The sequence below is a fragment of the Callionymus lyra genome, chromosome 5 (assembly GCF_982586985.1).
Source record: "Callionymus lyra chromosome 5, fCalLyr1.hap1.1, whole genome shotgun sequence".
Classification (NCBI taxonomy): domain Eukaryota; kingdom Metazoa; phylum Chordata; class Actinopteri; order Syngnathiformes; family Callionymidae; genus Callionymus; species Callionymus lyra.
Genome location: NC_141822.1, coordinates 24,341,744 through 24,366,508, shown reverse-complemented (window position 1 = coordinate 24,366,508; position 24,765 = coordinate 24,341,744). Strand labels below are relative to the sequence as shown.

The 24,765-nt window shown below is 39.6% G+C and overlaps 1 long non-coding RNA gene across 1 annotated transcript in view; it reads left to right on the top strand.

Annotated features, from left to right (window-relative positions):
- The first annotated feature begins 12,711 nt into the window (after positions 1 to 12,711).
- The window catches only part of LOC148079854 (uncharacterized), a 195,851-nt gene continuing 183,797 nt past the window's right edge, over positions 12,712 to 24,765 (top strand). The window contains exon 1 of the long non-coding RNA XR_015711339.1: positions 12,712 to 12,856. This is a non-coding gene — a long non-coding RNA (uncharacterized LOC148079854). The remainder of the gene's footprint in view (positions 12,857 to 24,765) is intronic.

Sequence of the window (24,765 nt, the reverse complement as noted above, 5' to 3'; positions counted from 1 at the left end):
CACACACACATCCACTGACCCAGATGGACAAACACAGGCATGCACACAGCAGCAGCAGCAGCAAGCTATGAATTACAACACATTGTGTCTCAAGCTTAGTTTCTGTCTGCACATCTCCACCTTGACCTCCTCTCTCAACACGTTCCCTTTGCCTTCCTGTCTGCCCATCTTCTTGCCTCCCCGCTGTCTTGTCTTCCCTCTTAGTCTCTGCTTAGCTTTTTTTTTTTGTCCCCCCCTCCCTCTTCCACCTGCTAGATCTTTCTTCATTTCGCCAGCCTTCTTTTATTCTGACTCCGTATTTTGATATACATCTCCTCCTTTCATTCCCTCCCTGCTCTTTCTTTACTGGCCACCCCTCCTCTTATTTACTCCCCATGTGTTTGCTTGCCTCCTCCCCACCCTCCCTTTTTCCTTGCTCCATCTCATCTCAGAAACACTCACCTGGCTCTCTCCCCTTTATTGCCTCGGGAGGCTGGAGAGCCACTGTTTCCTTTAATCCGAGCCAATGCCATCTGCAAACACTGACTGTCACACAGTGGCTCCGTCGTCGTCTCACTATCAAAGCCGTGGCAACTATCAAAGGCTGGACGTAATGACAGCGGCGGCGGCAGCAGATTGAACTCTGTTTGATTTGACTTAGTGCACACAAATAAGGGATAATATTGATGTCATTTAGGCAGCTTCCTCGGACTTATTGACTGGCAGAGGCGGCGTGTAGAGCTCCACAGTCGGGGGTCTCATGAGCAAAGCCGACATTTGAATTGGTTTATGTCGGTGTGTTTAGCGCTTCCACGAGTCGAAGAAGACGTACACAAAGAAATCATTCACGGCAAAACAGATGCGCTCGTCCTTCCCATCCATTTACACACACAAAAAAAAAAACACACTCTTGCTCTCTTTTTCTTTAGACGTGTGTTTGTTTGGTAACAAAATAGAGGAAAAGGCAAAGAGGAAGGAAGTGGGAGGTCCCTCGACTCTCGTTTCTGCTATGGTTCTCTTCTCCAGCCATTTCTCAACAGACGCCAGTGGCTAATTAGCAAATTGGTGATCTGTTAATTGTGTTAATTTACAACATTTTCGCCGGGAGGAGTTGAGCGGGAGCTGGCAAGCACGTCGGCCCTTCTGGAATGTCTTCGACGAAAGTGAAAGAGGAGCTCGCATGAAAGAGATGCGTGGTCAAATGTGCAGAAAGTTGAAAAATCCACAGAACAAAATTAAAATTAGCCACGCTTGAGGGGATTTGTAACTGATTTACACACAATAAAAGCTTATATTCTCAAGTAATAAACCGCCAAAAAGTCAGATCTATAAAGGTATTTTTCTTGATTCAATCCAAAATAAGAAACTTTTCTGCTTACAGTATGTATTAAAGAGACATGCAAGTAAGTAAGTAATGGTTATTTGTAAATGGATGGTCTGCTCAAAATCAAGGTATGTATGTGGTCATGATGATGTCTTGACATATAAATAAGTGTTTAAACTTAGATTAAAAATTGATTTTAAGGATAGATTGAGCCTCCAGCAATGAATGATACAATATCATAATCAGAAACATAATTCCTGTTAAAGACAATTTGGTAAATATACCTTCTCTTCAAATTACTTTTTATAATCCTGTTTTGTATTGGAATAAGCAGATGTCCAAACTGCGTGTTATTTGAGGTTCAGAAAACATTTAGCATCCTTGAAAGCTAAACGTTTACCTGAAAATATAAAAGAACGAGCAAATAAACAACATTTTCCACTGAATGCTACAGAATATCACTAACAGAAAGGGAGATTTTAAGTGTACTTTGTTGTCAAGTAATGTCCAATACATACAGTACACGAGCCGAGTTTGTTCCATCAGAACTCTAATTATAAAGACTATAACCTTGTCTAACATCTTTTCTTTGGCCTGCATTTCATCTACAGCACTCACCGCCGAGGTGTAGTCATGGACACAAAAGGATGTACGCCACATTCATTCTTGTACTCATCCATCAGTGTACTGCTTCTCTTTCTTGTCCAACATTTGACCTCATCCCATTCACAAGCCGGAGTCATGCGGCCATACATGGAACATCGTCGATGAAGTGGTGATTGGACTGTGGTCTGAAGAAATATTTACTTTTGTTCACATGTCCACGTGTTTGGAGAGACGGTTCCACTCTACACTCACTGAGATAATTATCATTCTCAAGTGTTCATCAAAACATTGCAGAAGTTGTCATCCAGAACTAATTCTTGGCCTTTGTGCGCTAAAAGAAAATGTGTTTTTTTTTTTCTTTTTTCTGAAGGGTCAAGTGTTGATAACAACCTTGGAGATACAGCTCTGAGCATCCATTTGTCCAACACAGTTACTTGGCTGTTGTCTGTTCCCCAAAAAAATTCCACAGATGTTTACTTAGAAAAAAATACCTTCATTTTTATTTAATAGGCTTGTCGGCAGGATAAAACCTTATATGACCTGCTCTAAAACTTAATTCCATCTCATTTATATATATATTTTAAAATAGTCAGTTTGTGTCAGTTTGTGCCACTTGATTTTAACGTCCTACGGACTCACAAACTGCTAAACAGAACGTCTACTAACTAAGGTTTAAGGGTGGGAGGGCACCTGAATCAGGTCAAGAAAAAGGAGAACAAATGGGGCAAAAAATAAAATACCACAATTCCAATAATATACAAACCATATACTCTATATTATATAAAGAATATTTTTTATGACCGTCCTTCAGTTAACCCACTTGAAAATACATAAATACATCCAAATCAAGATGAAATTAACACCTTATTTATTTAACATTCAATGAGGAGGATTTTTAATTGCTTATACTATATCATAATCTTCCATTTTTCGACAAATCCTGGATTCTTCCAATGGGAATGAGCCTCCAGGATTTCATGTCTAACACAAGTAGTTAAGTAGACCAAGTTAGTTTAACTGGGCAGTGCAAAAACATTTAAATTTAATTTAAGGTGTCATAAGGCATCTCAAGACACTTTATTTAAGTGAGACGTTATGGAAGAAAAAAAAAACAGATCCCAGTGAATGAAAAATGAGTGAATCACAGTGACAGTGTTGAGGAAAAACATTCTTTTACAAGGCAGAAACCTTGAGCAGAACTAGACTCTGTATCCGGCTAGGGTACGACAGATGGATGGAGAAAAGGGGAGAAAGATGATGAAGTGAGAAAAAAGAGGAGAGTATACTTCTGCCACCTGATGCACTATTAAACGTACACAAATCCAACAATTTATGATATGAATATATTAATTTATTAAAAGGTAGAACAAACCTTTTTGGGACGATTTAATTAAACTGTGTTTTCCCAACTATCTTGTAGTTAGCAATGCTTTGACTGCATCCCTGGAGTCTAGTTTTATTGACGAGGAATAATGTTTTTGTCATGATACGACTAATAAAAACAAGTGTGTTCTGCCAACTATCAATCCTGCTGATTGCGCGACACAAAGTGAGCATTTTGAAAACAAACCACTTCAAGACTCGTCAGGCCAATGAACAAAATAACTCCAGAAACATTCGTCAGAAATTAAAACGACAAGCCAGTTTTGTCAGTTAAACTTTCAACAGGGTTTACTCATGAACTGAAACATAATTCATCTTCATCTTTGTTACACTTTACTGAAACAAACTGTGATTACATTTAATTGCCATAACAATCAATTTTATAGCTCAAAACAAACTCACTATAAACCACCTGAGCACGGACAGATTAGCCTTTTATAAGACAGACTGCATCGGGGAGCAGTGTTAGTGTGCGATGATGGAAGGAAAACACAAAGAAAATACATTGTCAATTACACTTTCTTTCTCCTCCATTCAGCGTGACACTCCATCAAAGTGTGATAAGTCTTCCATTTAAAGAAACATGAATCTTTCCGAGTCCATCATTAATAAAGATAACATATATAAAAGAGTGTCAGCCTCCATCAGGACTTTCATCTCGTCTATAATGAGGTTAATGCGGAGACGCCGTGATCACCCCTGCAATGCAAATGAAGGCCACATGATAACTTGCACTATTTAAATAAGGTAATAACGATTACTCCACGTTATTTAAATGAGGGACAGATGCTTTGAACCGACCACTTTGAACCCACTGCTCCTTTTTTTTTTCTTCTTCTTCTTCTAAAAACACACGGAAGAGATGGAGAAGGATTGACTTTCGTATCATTCAAGGTGCATCCTCTAATTCGACGTGATGCAAACCAAGGGCGACGAGCAAAGCAAAGTCACTGTGCGCCGGCGAGTGTAGGAACGGCTGCTGCAGGAGCAGAGGAGGGAACAAAAAAAAAAAAAAAAAATCCTTTACACTTTAAAAGACCTTGAGTATCACAGAGGACTCATTGATGTGGTTGTCAACGGCAGAAAAAAAAAAGTATTTGGATCGATACTGACACAAATGTATTTAACAATAATTAAAAAACTACTGAATCAAACCTTTAAAACTTTCAAGGCTTTTTAATGTTTTAAAAAAAAAACACCATGCAGGCCATTTTCCTTTAATATCTTTCTTTCCCTGCAGGGTTTCATGATACTTTTCATGTCCCCAAATCTTTCCCGAGGGGGGGGATTCTGCGAAGCATTCAGATGGACACGGGGAACATGCTGCAAAGCTAAATGTGTTTATGTTTAGAAAAGGAGGGGAAAGAGAGGATGAGCCCCTCAGCTGAAACAACATCCAACAGAGAAATCTTCTCCACCTTCAACAAATTCTGCAGGCTTCTTCTCCTCCGCTGAAAGGAAGAAAAAAAAGAAAAAGAAAAAGTCTAATCGTTCTCATTACACTCGGCGTCCATCTGCATCAACAGAGCTGCCTATTACGGCGAGTGTGTGTCTGTGCAGTAAACAGCTCTTTAGAGAGACCTAATGAGCTCTTTTAAGTCCATCCACTGTGTGATTCTGCAAGCGGGGTGTCAGAGCAAACTGCCCATTTTGGTAACGTCATAATTAAGCGGCGTGGACGTGTGTGTGTGAAAGAGATGCGATACACACACATCCCAAGTGTTTGCTAACATAAACAGACACAAAGGACCCCCCCCCCCCCTTTTCCCTCCTCCATTCCACTGTTAAGTCATATTCTACTTCTTTCTAAATCCACTCTCTTCTCTTTACTGTATCCAAGCGACGACATGAGACAACTTCATCAAGTTCAGCCTGTTTTTGGCGAACCCTCCAGGGAAATCTAATCAACCCTAAACACACCAGAGGGCATCTCTTAACCGCTACATCACTGCATGCGAGACAAGATGCAGATATTGTTTGGGCTTTTGTGTGCGAGTGTGTTCTCCGTGTGGTTGACAACCTCCACTACATTGTTAATGAGCCCCTCACACATTGTGACCGAGCCACGGGGCAACACTCACTTGGCTTTGCAACCTGTACTCCACAGCCACATAATGCAATTAGATCATCTAAAAAGGCAATTAATTATAGAAATAGTCCTACATTAACGTCACCAGCCAATGAGTCTGGTTAAATTCAGGCATAATTTATAGACGTCCAGCTACAAAGCATTTTTTTTATAGTTGAAAACACTAAAAACAGTGTTTTTGTTAGTTTATTTGTTTATTCAATTTAAAATCTACACAAGCAAAATGAGGTAAAACTGTAAATATAAATACAGGCCAACACTTTCTATGAAGGTCTCATGTGTAATAGGTTGTGAACATATTTACAAGGAATTAAAAAGCATTTACAGGACTTTATAGAAGAAGTAATGGTGTAGTGGTGTATGTTAAAAATGCCAAATATAAAGGAAACACTATCTTTTAATTACAATGTTATTGCAGACAACATAATCTTACTTTCTGAAAAGGTTTTTAAATCAACACAATAATTGTGAATTGAAGTTAATAATGTCTCATAGACCTTTTGATACATAACACACGTTATTATAAACCATCATTACCTATTCTATAAAGCCTTGTAAACAATTTATTTCATTATAATGCCCATAAAATCAACTAAATCACCATGTTAAGGGAAATTTTATATTAAAAAAAAAAAAGTAAATTATGTTGTTATGACATTATTAACATTTCCAAATGTGAACTAAGTAAAGTATTCCACATCCAGGTCCAGATTTTAAGCTGTCATATAGTTTGAAAGTGACTCAAATTTAGGTTTTAAAATCAAGAAGAGGAAATAAATAATGATAACAATAACAAACAAGTCTTTCCTTATACAAATCTAATCTCTAATCCATACTTGAATTGATCAATCTCACACTTGCAGCAATAACAATACGTGAAATATATAAACGTTAAATCAAACCATGTCAACCAAATACCTATTTTAGCAGGAAAATTAAGGATTTACTCACTGGCTATGCTTAAAATATGGAATGTCATTATATTCACATCCTACTTTTTTCAATGCTTTACGGAATTACATTGCCATAAAGAACACCTTAGAAAATCAAACTTTAAATAAATTGCTTCAATGGTGCTAAAAAATAAATAAATAAATACAATGTATGGTTTTGTTCCAGGCAATACAGACAGGGACACGTCATGCACAAACTTAATTAAATCTCATGAATGCTCTTTTGATGCAGCACAGAAAGACTCTCAAACTTCATTCACAAAAATCTTGTTTTAAGGCCACATCGGAAACAACTTATAATTGTTCAAGGATAATACATTCATTACGAAAAGCGGAGGTTATGTTTTAGCAAGTGTTTCACCGTGCGTGTTTCTGACTGAATACCTCAAAAAACTTGAGTGATTTCTAAAACATTTTCAGGAAATGTTGATAATGAGACGAGGAAGGGATAATTTAAAAAATGATCTGAATTCATTAATCCATGAATCTATTGATGAAAAAACAACTTTCAGGCCAAAATGTGTAGTCGCTTTTCATTTGCCATTGTTTTAGGGTTGCTAGGAATGATTAGTTCTGGCTTTTTAAATAAGGTTGTCTTAACGCCACATAAATTAAGTGATATTAATGGATTTTTTAATAAATAAATACAAAATAAATTAAAAAAAATGGTATAATGTACGTTTGCAGAAAAATAATGTATTTAACAAAGACAAATTGCATATAAATGTACAATTACAAATAAGAGTTTTCATTAATAAAACAAACACATCAAGCGTCACAGTAAAAAGACTTAACAGCAAATGATAAAAACGAAAGATAATTTCATAGAGAATGGAAACACATCAACACAGTGGGGAATAATTACAAATATTGGGAACTATTGTAAAGGGACACAAAACAAAAAAAGGGGGATAGACAAAAGCAATCTCCTTTTTGGCTTAAAATTCCACCGGGAAGCCTCCTTGTTCTCCGAAATGAGCAACAAACAGAGCTCCCACTGATTCAAAAATAATTCCTCTTGCCTCCCTATAGACAACAAAATTGTTTCCCTTTTTCCTCCTAAAATAACCGCGCAACCCAAATAGACTTTGAAGCTCGGCTCGCTATTACAACGACTAGTCTGTCGGTGAAAACAACAACAAAAACAACAACAGATGAGGGAGTAAACAGCACAGGTTCAAAGTCTAGACGGCGAGCAGTGACCGAGAGAGATGAGCTGTCACTAACTCAAAGACAGTTAATGGGGAGGGGCTGTCGCGATGACAGCTCGCAGATTCAATATAAGGATATTTGACAGACAGCAACTTAAAAAAAATAATAAGAATCAACCCTTCATTCTCGTCTGTGATCTCTGACCTCCGGATTCTACAAAGTTTGGACCGTCAAACCCCGACACTATAGAAACCCTCTGTAATATATTCCGAAATAAATTTAATTATGACTCTAATTTTAGCTGGCAGAGAAAAGTCGGGCCATAAGTAGCACGAATCTCTTAAGTAAATTCCAGCGGCATATCATCGCCGCCCCTGCCCGCCGCTATCAGATCTTCCTCCGAGCTGTATAAATTGACACTGTCTAAATTTCCTTTACTAGACAGACGACTGAATGGGTGGGTTAAATGGGTAGGGCGCAGTTAAACAAATGCTCCGGATCAAGGAAATTGTGCGTAGCTTCTTTTGTCATTCAGAGAGGAAATTGAGAGATATTCGGTGGAGGCCCGGGAGCGGCGAACGCACAGCATTCATCTATAATGCACTCAGCCTGTCCGTCAGCTACTCCATTTCCTGTGACTAGCGCAGCGTGCCTAATCACCCGGCTCGACGCCTGTCCTCAAAGACACACACACACACCAAACACACACTCACACACACCGAACACACACACATATATGCAGGACACACAGAGCAGCCAGGAACATCAGGCCTGCTGAGGCAAACTGATTATTCTTATCTGGTGAACAAAACATCTGTAAAGACTCTTAGCAACGCTGAGCCCTAACAGTGTCACGACCCTGACAGCATCGTCACATCTCCGCTTTCATCACCAAGAAAAAGGCAAAACCTCGAAAAAAAAAAGAAGCAGAAGCATCAATGTAAACATCCGCCCCGGGAGTAAAGGACGTGACATTTAGCATCAACAGGAGGGTTTTTTATTTTATTTGTAAAGCCTTTAACACAAGTCAATGAACTTCAAAGACATCAAGTCCGTTTTTTATCAGTTGGAAGTTGATATTTTCATACAAAATAAAAGTAATCCAAGACAGACCTACAATTACCTAAGTAAAAGAGAAATTACAAAAACCCATTCTTAAATTAATAAAACATAAGCTTTTATGCAACTATATGAAATAGTTACATCAAAATGAATTATCACACAAACTATTTATTTAATTGGAAATGGAAATAGGATTCTAACACTCAAACCAACAAACATTATAATTCAAATAATTACACTTAAGTTGTCTACAACCGTATTTATATTAAAAAAAAATAGAACATTAACTAAAACAATCAATTCACAAGTTTAAATTCCATTATTTGAGTGAAGAAAACTTGGAGTAACTTCATAACTCTTTCTTTACAAGAGCCGTTATTAATACGAGTACATTTTGAATTGAAAGTGCTATTCATGACATTTACTCTCTTTCTCTTTCTGTCTATTAAAAATAAATCAATGTAAACTCAACATCCTGCTTATGTTCTTCACATCATAGAACTGACTAAGTATAAGATTATCAAATTAACCATGAACCACTGATTCTTTATTACAAGAGACAATGTTTACTGCAGAAAACTATCATCATGAAATACATTTTAAGGCGAGTGTTGCAATTATGTTGCTGAATATTAGCATCGAGCTAAGTTAATTTACTACACTTACATGTTTTATCACGACTCTTATTATGTTTTAATTACTTCTATACTCACTTTTAAAAGTAAAGACAGAATGCCATACTGTATGTCATCTCAACGTTTAAAATGAACTAACGGACATATAATTTCTTTTAAGTCATTTCAAGATCCAAAAGGTGTCCACATTTAAAAAGTATTTAATGCAAGATGAGTGGACGACCAAGTCCGTCCATCACGACCCAGCATTAGCTAAAGGACAGAAAAAAAAGTAGAGGAAACAGTAACAAAGATTCTCAGCCGCCCGCCTGCACTAATGTCACTAAACTGTCCAGAGTGTGTCAGCGAGAACGTCTCTGGTGCGCCCGAGCGCCATCCCCGGGATTTGGGAGCCACCCGAGGTTAACATAGGGGCCACATGCCATCGATACTCTTGTGACGCCCGGATCCATACCTGTGAACCACAAGCACTTTGTTTACCTGTGTGTGCAGTAATTAAAATAGATTTCTGAGAGGAGGCTTAATCCTTTTAGAAATGACATTGATCCTGCAGCCGGCTCGGATTTTTGCTGTTGTGTGTGTTTTTTTTCTCCACAGAAAAAGTTAGTAAAGTCCTCGACTCAAAGGCCTTCATCCGAGGAGGGGGGTGTGGAGGGGTAGAAGAAGGGGTGACAGGTGGAGATAATAGAGAGGACGCCTCTAACCTCATCTAAAGCTGTCCGTCTTCGTAAATAAAATGAGATAATTATTGAGTGAACAACATTAGACGCCGGCGACGCACTCGTCTCCTCGCCCCCCCCACCCCTCCCTCTGGCCAGGACGCTTGTAAATCTCAACAAACACGGTGCTTTCGGACATTAAGTGCTCACTAAGCACAGTGGATGCATCATATTTCAAGAGCAGGCGTTGTGTGTGTGGGTGAGGAGCTGGGGGAGAAATGGAGTGTAATGGTTATCCATTATCTTATACAGCGACGGGCGGGCGATGATCATTTTCAAGTGACTCATTTCTGGAAGCACCTATCTATTGGCCACTTGGAGGGAAGACTTTGATGGCTAATCCAAAACAACTATTCCGAGGTCATTTGCCGCGGCGGCGTGGAGACACTCACGCACAAGAGAACGCTCCAGCCTGCCTCATTATTCAAATACAATCCTCGGGAAGTTCCACATCACACACACACGGCGACGGCGCCCCCCCCCCCCCCCCCACACACACAAACACCACCCCCCGATCCAGAGAGAGGACATTAACTACACATCAACAAATGAATGTATGAAAGCACATAAGAGGTGTTTGTCAAAATAGTCACACTCAATCTATATTTTCTCGTGAAGAAAACAGAAAAAAAAGATACCCCCCACCCCCCCCCAAAAAAAAACTTTCTCATTATTCAGACTTATTATCATTTCCTGCAGCGGAGGTGGGTTTATATTTAGTGGTGGAGGTGTGCTGTTTGTTTGTGTGTGGCTCCACATGAATGGTTACTTAACACCACACTGATTTCCCCTCAGCAGTTAGAGAAAAACCAGCCGATGCTCAATGATGCATCGCCGTGTTTGTAGCCGGCAGGCTGTGTGCGCGTGTGTGCGCGCATATGTCTGTGTGTGTGTGTGTGTGTGTGTTTCATCATCGCTGGCACGTAGACAGAGAGCACAGGAGTGACTGCTGGAGTGTCACCATCTGTGGATGCATTTATGTCTGTCTGCGCAGTGTGTGTGTGTGTGTGTGTGTGTGTCCATCAAAACCGATTCCAAGACGACACGTTTCCTAGAATGTAATATTCAATCTCTCCATGTAGATCTTAACTCAAAATTAAAAAAAGAAAATTAAGAAAATGTATGAATAAAAAAAAAAATAGGGAGTTGGCGGGTGAGGTTGAACAAGAGTGAGAGATTAGCCTCTCCCGCCACTGTAGCACGTGCTAAAGTGTGTGTGTGTGTGTGTGTGTGTGTGTTCACGCGCCTGTGGTGTGTGTGGATTACCGAGGAGGCCCTGGCTGGGATAACCTCGACCCCCAGGCTGTGAACCCACTCCATCCTTCACTGCGCACATTTGAAGTATCAAATCCTGCACACTCCACGTGCATGTGCCAACTCACGCCTTTTTTCCCCTCCGCGTCTTGCTGAATCATTTTTTTTAAAGCGATTTCAAATACATTTGGCTTGTATCGTCAGACATTTTTTTTTTATCACTACAGTGATGCATACGTCCTTCAAATGACCTCGAAGACAGAAGAAGGAACCGTGCTGGATCTGATCGCCGATAAGGAGGCGTCACCGACGCAGAAGTTATCATCATGCAAAAGCTGTAACTGTGTTTCCTGGTGAATCAATCAATCTCATCTGGCCTTCAGAACGTTCATTAAATCCATTCTGAACGTTTAGTCCTCAATTCCATTTAGATCATACAGATTGTGTTCCATGAATCCAATTATAACTTTTTAAATGAATGTTTAAATTCGAAAACAAAAGGAAAAAACGGGATTCAAATCCCGGTTTAACACTTGAGAGTTCTACATGATACGAGTGTAATTGACACCGACGGGGAAGGATTTGTTGCTCAGACTCGCATGAGTCATCCCGACCCCGTCTGACAGCGGCTCCCGGTCTCTTGTTTAAACTCACGCGCCGCATATTTGGAGCCGTTAGCAGGACACGAGCGTCCGGGGTTCGACCCGGCGCCTCTCTTTTTTAAATCCACTGAGGTTTTGCATTATGCTGGAATTCACACAGGTTGTCTAAACAGTCAAACAGCCGATCAATACGCGCCATCGATCGGTGGCATTGAGACTGAACTGGTCGTGTCGAGGGGGGGGGGGGGGTGCAGGAGATTCTCACTCGAGCTGCGAGAATACACTTAAGGAAGGTCCAAAAAAAGAAAAGTAAAAGTGAAATGAAATTGGGATGCGTGGAGATTTCTGAATACACACTCGCGGTGCAGGTTACTGACGGGCCCTTTCAGGGACACAAAGTACCGCACACACGGAACACATCTCACACCAGCAGATTCGGGTCCTGTCTGTTCCGGAGTCGGAGCAGTCTGCCGGCAGTTTGTCTCAAAGTGAGGGCATCCAGTCAGCTTCGGCAGCTGAATATCAAGCTGGCTGCCGCTGCGTCTCCTTGCGCCGAACTGACACAGTCGATAGCTCTGCATTATTCATGGGGACGGGGCGAGGGGGCCGATGAGATGGCCTCTCACATGAGGGCTGGATTTCAACAGTACCCAAACTTTTACAGGCTCTGGCGGACGCATTATTCCGCCAACAACTGTTTATCGTCAGCAGAAAGAATATGACAACCCAGGCGCCACCTGAGAGGGGGGGCCACTTAAACGGCTCTTGGAGGACTTCATTGTTCTAGGCGGCCCGGATTTGCCGGCGTTTGAATGAGACAGATCGTTTTCTAAAAAAGAAAAAGTGTTTGGTGTCTTTTAAATAAAAAAAAACACCGCAGCGCGAAAAATAGCCCCGCTCTGAGAAAAATAAAGTACATATTATGACTCCTCCTGTCAGCCCGCCGTGTTTTGCTATCAAGTCAATAAACACGGATCACAGGGCGAACATGAAAACCTCTTTGGGATAATAAAAAGAAAACAAATCATAATTTCAAATATCATGCATGTGCGCTTATTACCATTACACAGGAGTACAAACATCAATTAGTCCAAAAAAGTCTTTAAAAAAAGAAAAAAAGAAGACAGTTATTTGGGATAAATCAAACAAGAGAAACCGGGGCGATAAAAAAAAAAACACGTCAGGCTGCTTGATATCAGATCTCAGAGGAGAAATTTGATGGGCACCGATGAGCAGAAGGCATCTCAGGAGAATTGGACAGAGGAGAGATTTAATGTGATCATAGGGGACGCTCATCTTTCAGAGAACGGGGTAATAATGAGCAATCAATAACATCCTTAACAGAGTTAGAGAGAGTAGCTGACAGCAGATGCAAGACTCTGGCTAACAGGCTACGTCTGATCTCACATTACCACACACACACACACACACACCGAGACGGTTTAAACACCGGCATATGGAGACACACACACACACATGCAAGCTTCAGGACACACATACTGTATATATGCATGCACACACACACTCCTCAGGTGCCTCCACCCGCATCATGTCATCGTCTCTGGATCGATAACTGTAATCACATTCACAGCTGATGAACATGGTCGCGGGGTCACCACTGAGCTGAACACAGACTTTATGCTGCCACTGCTGACAACACAACTCTGCTCCTCACACACACATCCGCCGAGAGAATAAACTGATTATCAAAGTTTGTTAAGCTACTGCTGCATTTGTGTGTATGAGGAAAAATGTTTGTCACAAACATGCAACTTGAAAAAAAATGTATGAAAGAACTATAAATATCAGGACTAAGACGTTAATTAATGCTGCCTTCAAGGTCTAAATAAGTCAATTGTTTTTTATTTTCGTCAGACGTTAATAGCCGTTTGAGAGTCACAGCTCAGCCTTAAGAGGTCTGTGAATGCAGCATTGAGTGCGTGTTTGTGATGAGAACGTGTGGGGTTCAGATAGTGGTAAGTCTTGTAAATTCACTTCCACAAATAACTCAGTTAATTCCAGAGTCAACGACTACTTACATCCGTTGAAAAGTTAAATCAGAATTTTTGTCATTATCATGATTTTACAGCTTTAGATTGTGTGCAAAGTCTTGTCTGGAAAAGATGGAAATACCATTTAATATTCATGCCGTGTGTTGCTGGTTTAATACACGCACGTCTGTGCCAACATGATGTATTTATTTTAATCACTTATTACTACATTATATTCCAATCTGATATGCCTTCTGTTAACTTTTTTTTCCATTATTGTGTCATACCAAAAACATTCATTGAAACATGTTTGATTATATATATATATATATATATATATATATATATAGTAACAGTTCTGCTGTTGCAACAAAATCCTTTATTTGTTATCGTTTTATTTTGTCACATTTCTACACATTTTTTGAATTCTCTTAAATATAAAATTGTATTTAATGTGTTTTTCTTTTACCATTTCTCAGTCCATCCTCAGTCAAAGTTAATCTTGACATCTTTTTTTTTTCATTACCAACTTAGACCCATTTACCTTAACCATTTGCAAAGTAATTTATCTGCCAATCCTAGTTACATTGAAGTACTTGGCGGAGTCAAAGCCGCCCATGTACTACCTGCTGCCATTCATTATTCACTCTTGAACTAATGGAGTGAAAACACGTTTTACACCCATTTGTGTGAAACTTAGCAGCCCTGCAGTCGTCACTTTAAACAAATCTCAAAGCCTGTGAAGCGACGAAGCAAGGACCTTGACAAACGCGTCTATTGCTGCTTCCACTTAAATTCCCTGTAATATTTCTCACAGCAACAGACAGAATCTCTTCTTCACACTCCTGCTAAATAAATAATTACAGCTTTATTACTGCCGGCTGCGCTTCGAAGCCCGAGGCAAACATGAGGAGAAGAGAGAGATTCTGTGTCTGTAATGGACGGATCCGGTTTAAGGAACTAAACAACTTCATGTTGAGAAAGTGTCATGGTAGAAGATTTGGTCCACAGAAGAACATGATCAGGTAGAGTGGAAACAGTGTGATGGCGCAGGGAGGAAAGGGCAGGGTGTATTTATTGAGGAGATGAGTTGTGACATAAGATAAGGAGTCATTCTGTTGGAAGGCGAATGTCATTCCAGCACCAACGTCCCAGGAGGGGAGTGAGTCAAGGCTGGGGGACCAGGGGCCAGACGAGGAGCTGCAAATTCAGCCTTGTGGTATTTTAGTTTTTTGGAAAGCTCTGGTACGTGTCATGGTAACTACGAGTGGCAGGGAAACTCTTCACTTGCAATTGGGGGCGATAGATATCAGATATAGTATGTTACACAAGCACTCGCCTAAAAGGCGGATCAAGTTTGATCCCAAAATAGAAAATAAAACAGGCCGTGTTAAGTTTAAGTAAGGTTATCATTTTAAATGGGAAAATTAAATGTTAATCTCTAATTTATCATTATCAAACAAGTAAAAATAAAACATGGTTAACAGATATAAAAATATATTTGGTGTATTTAAATGAATGATTAAGCAATTCAGACTTTAAATATAAAAAAGACAATTTATAGCACTAAGCAAGTTAAGTACCCCCCATGTCGAAGATGTACACAATAAATAAATGCAACTATCAATATAACAATAATATTTAAAAAAAAAGAGTTGAATAAAATACAATTGTGTTTCAAAACATTTTTATTTTGTTCATTTCTTTTATCTACATATTTTGTTTTTTTCAGCTGTCATTTAAGATTAGATCTAGGATTTTGGGTTTGAATGGGTTTTCTAAAATGAAATATAGACACTGTTCAAAGAAACTAAAATAAGCACATGGTGGCAAACATCTGAATGAGGTGAAGAAAATATACTGTGGGTGCTTCATATATGGAGCAAAAATAAAGCTAAGGGTTGGTGTGAAATTCTAAATGTGGACGGATTGAAAATAATGCACTGGTGTCCTTAGCAGAAAATAAAGATAAAAGACTACTGTATCAATCCCTTAAGGATTAGTAAGTAATTCAATAAAGCTACTTATGACAAAAACTAAATAAAAAAACTAAACAATATCCACCAATGACTGTTAAAGCTGTCAAATATGATAAACACAAAAGACACCATACAAAACCTATGAAAGCATTCACATAATAATAATAATAACATTATAAATAAGATAAAACTACAACGTTATCGCCACACGGATGGTTTGGATGGATGATAAAAAAAAATCATAACACATGCCATAAATATTAGTAAAATCAAATGATGAAAATGATCACATGACACACAATATGCAACATTAGGTAACAATAATAAAAGTAACATTACTTAAATTAAGTTTGATATAAATATTCTGTGCATTGAAAGAGACAGGTATGATTTAGCTGCGCAAATAATAATCTTCTGTTAAATCTGTAAAAACATATTGTTTGATTAAAATATAACATTTTATGATTGTATGATTTGATTTAAACTAGTGAATGAAATATATAGATAGACTGTCCACTGCTGTGTAGAACAAGATGAGATGAAAATCCACAATAAACAAAAACCTGGCAGTGCCATAAGGAGTTTAATATGAAGTACCCAAGTATTTGCTTTGCTAATTATTGCTGACGCCTTTATTTTGAAAAGCCAAATCTGTTCCCTTGACTGCTGCCGTCGATGGTCGACCTTCTGACCTTCTGGGCTGACTGTTTATGAAGCGACGAAATTGTCCCGGTTAAATCAAGTTGTTTCGATCTCGTTCATGCACTAATCCAACAGCAGTATTAAGTTGAAAATTCTAGGAAAAATAGTCAATAAAACAAGGACATCAGAATCAGACTCAACCACACGTTGAAAAGAGATAATGACGACGTCCACTCACTTCTTCTGCCTCCATGATAACCACTGACTTGCTGGAGGAATGCAGATCAACGCCAACGATACTGACAGTGAGTGTATATGTGATTTCATTATGTCGACATTATCATGCTGTTGTGGACGCCCCGGCCCTTGTCAACAACTTGAACGGCTGACCAGACGTGTCAGAGGGTTTTTCAACGTCTCCTAGCAACAGCGAAGGCATCCGACGCTTTAGGCAAAACCTGCAACCACAGCAAATATTAAGTCTGATATGATGGGGGGGGGGGGTTTTATCGGTTGAACCAGAAACTTCTTCGGCACGTGTGATCGGGTTTTAAGTGGCTCGGGCTCGCTGGCTTAATCACAGAGCGCTCACCCTGCCAATCATGGAGGCGCGTGTCTCACGTTCATCTTATCTTATCTGCCGATCGACGGGGAAATGAGACGCACAACAGCGATACCGCCGGGCGACACTCATCCGTCGGGACGGCTCAATTATCACGCCGCGGCTCCCGACTTAACTTCATCATTAGCCTACGTGAAGGTTCCTTTTTTGATGCAAATCCACAAGATTTATAATCATGTTTTTGATGCGTTGTGGTCGTTTTCGTCGCGGGAGAAGGTGAGAGGAAGCGACGTAACGAGGACAGTGAGAAAGAGGTATTTAAGGAACGACACGGAGACACGGATGCGGCTTGAATCTCTCCAGGGATCACTTACTCACTAGACACAATAGTGGAGAAACACAGCACGAGCAAGGGCTCTCCCCGGCCAAAATCTCTCCTTTTTCTTCTACGCTTCACAATCCCTCCAAGCAACACTCCTGTAAGCACTCATCCGCTGAGAATCGCTGCATTGACTGAAGTGGAAAGGGAGGAAAAGGATGTGAGAGGACGACAGAATGGAAAATAGGAGTGTCCACCTGGCCCGGGCGTCCTGGGGAATTAAGGAGTGTGTTTACCGCTTGCAGCGCCACAGCAGCGCCATGTTAGCCTAATGGCACGTACATGAAGCCAATTGATTTGTGGACCAATAGACGTGTCCCACGGCACAGGCAGATTACCTAGATCAGTGGCTCCGCATCGAGTAGACATCGCTCCTCATTGTGAAGCCACAGGCAGCCACAGGATAGCGGTTTAATGTGCGCCTGCAGGGGCCAGCCTGCTTATATACGTCCACTTCCACCCGGGTTTTGAACACAGCACACTCGGGCTCTTGTATATCCATTTTTATCTACACATTAAGTGCCACGGGCTGAAAACTTTCTACTGGATTATACTGCTTCACGCCGCTCTGAGTGGGAGGGATTCGACATGAGGATAAAAATATGCAGTTCGATATTTTTAATCTCAATTTACTCAGTAATAAAGTTATATTTTTCCATTAATAATACATACAGTGCACATGTAATTCAGATCGCATCTATTTAAAAGAAGAAGATGTCATCTTACTTATTTTGATAGGAGTTTTTAAACCTGTTTATGAATCTGAAGTTAAGTCAGTGGTGTTTGAAATCAACTGTAAACAGACCGGTCGACTGTAGCTCAAAATAATATTTGGTTTCGTTGAAATTCAGTTTTGATTATTTAGGAAAGTTAAATATTTTAGAAATATTCATTGTCAATATGCATCTGGAATAGGTGTTTTAAATAACATCAAGCTCTTCTAAAAAAAAAAAAAACAAGCTCAATGAATCAACTAACAAGAAGTGATGCAATAGCGATCGAACCATTAACACAAATCCAAACACTGATAAAACATACTTTGAAAAACACAAAAACATTAGTATATTGGAGAAAATGACTTCAACGCGATGTTCAAAGACGACAAGAGACTCAAATCTTTGTTTGGCTCTTATGATAACTCGTGTCAGCAAAGGTGCTAATTACTGCCAAATTAATGTTACAGCGTCCAATTCAAGGGACAATGGAGGACCACACGCACTTCCAAGCTACAGTTGTCCATGTGTTGAGCCGAGCCACTGACAATAATTCCACATTCTCCACAGTTTTCACTCATGTCAGTGTTGGAGTTGATAAGCATGAAAATCCATTTATCTACAAAGAAACTGTACGGTCCAGAATGGACAATGTCTCTTTCTTTGTCCCTGGCTGGGCCCTTTCTTTTGGTCCACAAAGCCACCCAACTGACTCCGGCACGTCTCTAACAGGCCACATTCATTTGATATGGAAACATCAAGGGAAGATATTGCAGCAGTTTGAGAGGAAAAAAAAAAGTAGAGCTGGTTCACAGAAGCATCAATATGCTGCGAACATAAAAGAACAATGGATGCGAGGCAGACACAAGAAGAAGAAGAAAAAAAGAAAAAAGGGAGTGCATAAACACCATGTTCTGTTGCAGAAAACGCACGGACAGATCGAGGCTAAATGTCGTCATCGTTTTTCCCTCCTTTTTCCGTGTATATTCTGAGCAGGAGGATTCAGAATTAGACCTCTCAAGACGGAAGAGGCGGAGGCGCCGTCAGATTACAGATTAGAAGGTGGGGAAGAGGTGGGATTAAACAGGCAGCCGAGACGGCGGCCCGGGCTAATACAGCTCACCGCTCGGTAAAAGACGTTGTCAAATTTAGTGTTGCGGATTATAGTGCGTTATTCCTGCGACGGGAGAGTGGACCGTTCAGGGCGGACCCGCGGAAAGACTTCCCACATTACTCAAAGTTATTCATTTATACCCAAATCCATATTTATAAAAGGAGGAATAAAAACAGAATAAAAAAGGTGGCGTAGTTTAACAACGCACGGGGCAGCGTCTGAAAGAACCTCGGGGCTTTGGCATTAACAGTAATGCTACGTCTTAACCACCCCCTGGCTAATGCAGCTAATGAATGAGAGAACGCTAGCCGGGGTAACGGCTCTAATTCTCCTTCACAGCGATCATGTTGCAGGCCGAAGACGGATCAATACCATTTGCTCAACACACAGGAGGCCCGGGAATCTATAAAAGGGCTTTTATTGAGTAATTAAACACCCATTACTGTCCCGCGCAGACAAACAATAAATTTGATCAGCCTCCCCTGCACAGATCAAGCCATGATTAATACACAAAAGATCACGATGGCACTTTTCAGCATCGTATACATTAAATTGGCTAAACCGAGGCACTCATCTGAGAGTTGATACTGTTTTTTTAATGGCTTTTTACTTTACGCCGGTCTTCGCATAGTTTTCTAGAGTAGGCAAGAAGTACTAGACTACTCCACACTAGCTCAGCAAATAGACTCTTTGTCTTGTTACTCTTCAAGTCACATAGACTTTATACAAAGATTTTGTACCAGAAGATATGACATTAAATACCTGCCGTTGCTTCGGTATAAAAAAAATGATTTGACTATCAAATAACTAAAGAGCTCAAAGAGGGGGAGGAGAGAAATTTCAGGTGCCTTAACCAAGTACGTCATATATATATGGTGCAATCTTTATAAAAATTTGATTTTCTGCCCCCTCTTGGCTCCATTTACCCTAAGTCGTCTTCCAACCTAAAACCTTTCCAGATAGGTTAGTAGTTTTCCTGCCAATTTTCAAGCAGCATCATCTTTATCTAAAGTGAAAATTTCCGGATCCTAAGGCGTCTGCAGCCCCTCTTTTTAGACTCACTTACAATTGACTTTGAACTTAATAAAAATCGGATTAATAATTTAATTTTGAGTTCGGGAGTCTAAATATATATTATATATATACTGTATATATATATATATATATATATATATATATATATATATATATATATATGTTGGAGGATTTGTCTTAATGTGTATGAATGATATTTCAGTGTAAATGTTTCATTTTATGTTTTCATTTCAAGGTAAATGCTTTAGGTAGAGTTTGTGTAACGGTGTAACAGACTTCTAACAAAGGCTTGGTAAAGTACGATACCTCAAGAAGTGTTTTTTTTTTACAAAGGGCTGGGCCGAAGTAACGCTAAGCATCCTTGAAACGATAAAGTGAATTTCACTTTTAAAGTGAAATACATGCTTTTATTATCTTTTTAACCGCAGAATCCTGGCCATGAATTCTTGGATACAAGAATAAAGAAATCTAAAAAAAAAAAAAAATGATAGACTCTTGTCAAACTATCATGAATTAAGATTTCTAGTAATACACAAACTCTTGAAATGCAGTTCTTTTCAGCCCACAAGGAGAATCACTGAAGGCTGGGCTTTTCTTATGTCCAAATGTCCTTTTCTGCACTTGCGCAATTCTAAAAACCTGTTACAATCCCATCCTTGTTGGAGAATATTTAGCGTTGTTGAGCCAACAATATGGCATCTGGGTGATTCTCCTAAATATGAATGGCCCATTCACTCGGGCTCAATGGAGTCGCTTGGCAATGGCCCTTCTTCCCCTCCTTCCTCCGTACTCAAAACAATATTCAGCGCAGCAGTCTTGGCACTTTTCCCCGAAATCAACAAAAGAGGAACTCAAAGCTGTCCCTGGAACCCTCAAAGCATTAAGCCTCTCTGAGATGCAAGTACTTGGCACAAGCAGAGCGATTTAGTGACAATGAGCAAATCATACAGTGCTTTGTGAGATTTAGGGGATACAATAGCACTCCGTTTGCAAAGCACACATTAGTAGGCATGTCATTGGGACCCCCTGGGGATCGGAGCAGCCTAGAGGATTGTGTAGTGAAGAGGATAAATATATGTTACAGGGAGAGAAGATGGAGCGCTGCCAACATCTCGCTGCCCACAACGTACACTGGATTATGAGGAATACATTAATAGAATCATCTGGTGTGCAAAAAAACTAACCTACAAACTTAACCCATTTGGCTTGTTAAGCGTATACATCGCAGCACATCCAAAATCAATTTATCACCATTTAGCAGAGCTCAGGAGGTTCAGATGAGGAGAGGATCCTTTTTTTTTGGCAAAAAAAAAAAGAAGCACAAACAACAACAAAAAAAACAAAACAATACTTGTTATAAATGTGCGGCGCTTGCAGCCATGCTGACCCCTGAGTGCTAAACAAAACCAACAACGGACAAGCAGACACCCACTCAAAAGTCAATACCATGCGTGGCTCCTCTTCCTCTTGTATGGTTAATGCATGATGCCAGGTAGTGGAGACAGACGGAGAGTAGGATCTCATTATACGCTGCGTGCTATCATTAGCCGTCTACCACATGTGTCCATCCTGCCAGAGTCGTACACGCAACATCCTCATTCTCTCGCCTGTTTCCAGTAGCGGAAACTTGTCGTGCACGCACAGCAAGCGTGCACATAAATAATGGACACGTGAACACACTTTGGCAGGCAAAAAAAAAAATAGTGCCCCCACAACAACTTTAGACAACAGTGTACAGCAGGGAGGGAGGTTAGTCTTGCAGAGCGGGGGACAGTCAAGAGTCGGACTGCACTTAAATGCAATGCATTTAGTTTAGTGATGCAAACATTTTTAGATAAATTATCATCAAAATACGTGAATATTGTTATAGTTTCAAAAATAATTAGCTATATATTTGAAGTAAAAAAAAAAGACAAAAGTAAAGTTATATATTATATATGCATAATTAAATTGAATATAATATTTAAACTAATTTATCAGGAAGAAGTTACTTTTGAAACGACATCAAAGCTTTTTGGAAATTATCTAGATTAAGTTAGACTATTACAACCAGTAAATATAGAAAATTAGTATTTTTCTTAAATTGAGAAAATATTAAAAAAAGGAATATCATGTTCACTTTTAAGTAAATGTACAAAGTAATCTGAATATAAATGTTACATTTCTAGGGAAAGAAAGGGGTAAAAAAAATTGTACTTGTACTCAAACAAAGTGGATAAAGAAGAAAACTAAATATTTAAAAGTAGCCAGACATTTAGCATCCAATTTTTAAATAATTATGAGCATTTGGTTATTAAACCCGAAAAATAATGAGGGAAAGAAGTTTCAATAAGGACATTAATAAAGGACGAAAATCTAAAGATTAGAATATTAGAAAAGAAAGTAATACTTTGAGATACTGAAACTTACAATACAAGGTTGTTAAAAAGAAAGATATCAGTAATTTGATTAGTAGAAAGTAGAAATTATTTTATATGCCATAGAAAAAATTGTAACCAAGGAGTGAATTGAAAGAGAAACACAACTAAGTGACAAACTTAAAAATATAGTTTTATAAAAACTGCAACAACTGTTTAAAATACTTTGTTGTTTTAAAATATTGGCTCCTAAACAAGGAATGGCACCATTCATCGACATCACAAAGTGTTCATCGACATCACAAAGTGCACTCGAGGAGCTCGAGACATTTCCGAGCAGTGAATGAAGCAGCTGCTTCATTTCAAGGTTTTGAAAGGTAGTTGCTGCAAACTCTCAGTTTGTGTCCATCTTGCCCAGGCGGCGCAGTCATTCTGCCACACGCCCAGCCACTCTACATCCTTTTGTCCGTCCCCTGGCAGCCGGCCACTTCCTCCTTCAACACACACACACACACACACACACACACACCCCCACACACACACACACACACACCCCCACACACACACACACACACACACACACACGTCCACGATAAGCCATTGTTCATTAGCGCACGCACCTTTTTACTGCCGCACGAGTCAAAAGTGCTCAACTTCCTTGCATCAGATGCCAGGCTAATCAAGACACTCAACTTTCGCTGCAGATGGGAGGTGAGGAGGAGAGGAGGTGAGGAGGAGGAGGAGGCGGAGGCGGAGGGAGGACGGAGCGGCAGTGGCAGGCGGCCACTATCCAGCCAAGACGTGCTGTTAACAAAATCAGATCATCCAGCCGGAGCCAGCCGGAGAAGAGCAGCGGCTGTGAGAGATTACAGTCAGATCCTTCCTCTCTCCTCGCTGTCATTTTCTCCGGACTTGTCGGGGAGGTGAGGAAAAAAAGAAAAAGAAAAAAAAAAAAAAAAGGCAGTCGTGGTCGCCGCTCTCCTCCGCCCGGTGAGCCAAATGAGCGGCGAGCTTTTGTGCATATCAATGCACAATTTAACTTAAGACGTCCATGCCAATAACCTAATTAGAAGCAGCACTTTCTCATTTGAAGGCACATTGTAGAGGATAAGCTGCTTCAGTGATGTGTCTGTCAAGGTCTAACGGTGTGGAATATTCCAAGTTTTTTTTATTTTTATTAACTCCTTAGCATATTTAACGCTCCCCACACGCCGAATGCTTTAATATCCGATGGGGAATCCGGGCTGTGGTTGCTGGAGATTGCCATGAAAGGTAAATGGGGGTGTTTAAAATTCATAAAAACGGGAAATGCAAAAAAAAAAAAAAAAGGGAAGGTACAGGAGAACTATTTTTCCAAGCTTTGATTAACCCGATGAAAAAGACAAATGACAAAAAAACGAGCAGACTTCAAACATTGTGCAGGATCCAGAGTTCAAAGAAAGCGAGATAATTCCTTTAATGCCGGAATTAACATGGAAATGAATTTAGCCGAATGTCTGCTTAAGGGTTGTGGGTATAAGCAGCGCTGGCTGCTACGAGTCGGGGAAATTTTGGGGGTGTAGATCTCTGATCGCTCTAGCTGTGGAACCTTCCCTCAAGACCTCCTGGTTGAACCTCATCTGCTGTAGAATTTCTCTAACTTATACACAACCTTTTCGCTAGTCACTGGAGAAGCAACATACTTTAAAAAATGCAGTATCTAGGAAACAAGACAAGCTAAAAAGGTGTCAAACAGCACAACTGAGACTCAATATATTTAAAATATATATATATATATATATATATATATATATATATATAAAACTTTAATAATAATTTAATTCCACTTTCTAGAAGCATGTCTTTTTATCTTAATGTACCTTACATTGTACTTGTTAGGATTGACCAATATTTACTCAGATTTTCGTGATAAAAACAAATATATTTTCCAGTATTTCAATTATGGACAAGGATAGTGGATTTACAGCAGAAACTGAAGAGACGTTGCGTTCTGACGACTCTTAGATCCTCAAGTGTGTCACACGTGTCATCTATTAAGTGAAGTACAGCATTTATTTCTGCATTACAAGCCCCGGGAACTACTTCAGCTACTGGAATATCATACTGACATTTTTTATTCAAGAGCATAAAATAAAACAATTTTCTGTTTCATTCTTGGCTTGTTTGTTTACTTTTTGCAATTTAAGAACTTACTCCATTATTTATTTAACAATCTATGATCATTTGTGACAGACT